The sequence below is a fragment of the Octopus bimaculoides genome, chromosome 11 (assembly GCF_001194135.2).
Source record: "Octopus bimaculoides isolate UCB-OBI-ISO-001 chromosome 11, ASM119413v2, whole genome shotgun sequence".
Lineage (NCBI taxonomy): Eukaryota > Metazoa > Mollusca > Cephalopoda > Octopoda > Octopodidae > Octopus > Octopus bimaculoides.
Window position 1 is genome coordinate 71,731,353 of NC_068991.1, and position 1,898 is coordinate 71,733,250.

Below are 1,898 nucleotides of genomic sequence, written 5' to 3' on the forward strand. Positions count from 1 at the left end.
ATGCACTTGCTTTTACTAAGATTCCACGCAGTGGCATCGAACCTGGAACCACCTTATTGCATGGCGAACTTCTTAAGCATACGATCACGCCTGCATCCGTTCCATCCTATGATGAAATTCAGTATTTCTACGCCATTACACTGCGTATTAACTCAATTTAACTCGTAACGTCAGCCCACGGAAATACTATGTTGCACGTTGTTATCCGGTTCAATGACTTGTTTTTTAGTCATTGATAATACTGGCAGCAGATCGAGGAAAGAGAAATTTCTGGTTGCCAATTTTAACAGCAATAATGTGCAATGTGTTCTTGTGATGCGTTAAGCAACAAAATGAGGCGTAATGACGAAAAAGTGCCAAAATGTCCGTTCATACTAACTATGGCAATATCTAACAACTGAATTCTCATGTAAGGCTATTTGGATATTTATATTTATCGCGACAGATCATTGTGATTCTTGAAGTGATATAGTTGAATGTATCTTCTTAAACTGGGTGTCAAAATTAAACCTGCAGAAAGGTATTAAATATGTCAGGTAAGAATGGTAATTATCATGGCTATAAATGAATAAACAGCGAGCGCGTGTGTGTGATTTTTGTGAATATACTCGTCAGGCCAAGTATAATATGAGGTTTCAGTCACGAGAAAAGATAGATAGATAGATAGATAGATAGATAGATAGATAAAGATAGATAGATAGAGAGAGAGAGACAGACAGACAGACAGACAGACAGACAGACAGACAGACAGACATACTCTGTGTGTGTGTGTGTGTGTGTGTGTGTGTGTGGTGGAATCAAGTATATAAAGAAAAACACTTGCTGATGTGTGTGTGTAAATGTGATTATGTATATGTATGCACTCTGGATGTAGTTATGTGTGAGCGACCGTATGTATTGTTAAAAGGCTGCAGCTGTAACGGTAGGGTCTCAAGTTTAAGTTAACCGTAACAGATCTAGCTGGGGACACGGCAGTTGATAATCCCACGAGTGCTATCTGGTGGCTGTGTCTTCGATAGTAGACATCAGCAGCAGCAGCAGAGTTTCTTCAGTATTTCTCAAGAGTCGAAGATTAATATCAAAGGATGGTGCAGATGACTGACTGATGCAGTTGGCAGATGTTTTAAGAGCTAAAATACCGATTTCAAGATCAGATCAACCAAAGACATCTGCTCAAAAACAACTCTGAAATCCTGTAATGTTAGCTGTGTTCAAATTTTAAATATTTGTCGGGTTCTTTTTTGACATCACTTGAACCAAAAATGAATAAAAGAAAAACAAAACAGAATGACTATTGCAGAGGAAAATTACTTTAAAAACCACATGTTATTCGTGGAAGCACAGTAAGAAGTATGTAAGTGCCCCAATATTCAAATAAATTGCAGAAAATACAAAGATTGTGAGTTCGATCTTCACATGCGTTATTTCGTTTTTCTTTCCAGCGAATGCATATATAGCATAATCGGTATTTTGGTGGTATTTTATCACGTACCTCTACATTCTAAGTTCATATCCCACCTCTGACATTAATTCATCGTCGACGAACTGGTAGGGAAAGATGATTTCGAGGTGGTGTACCGATTTAAGCTCTACAAAGCTGAAACCTTTCGGCTATTCCCTATACCTTTTTCTCCTATAAATTGATCTCTGACCATACCTCTCGCAATCAATAACTCAAATATATTGACCATCACACCAATTCGGCTCTTCTGTCCTTTTAATCACAGCTACTGACCTTGTCGTCCATACACCATGAACTTCTCTCATCCGCTTCTTCCCCACAATCTATGACATACGTGTGTGTGTGTGTGTGTGTGTGTGTGTGTGTGCGTGCGTATGTGCGTGTGTGTGTGCGCATATATATGTATATATGTGTGTTGTGTGTGTGTGTATGTATA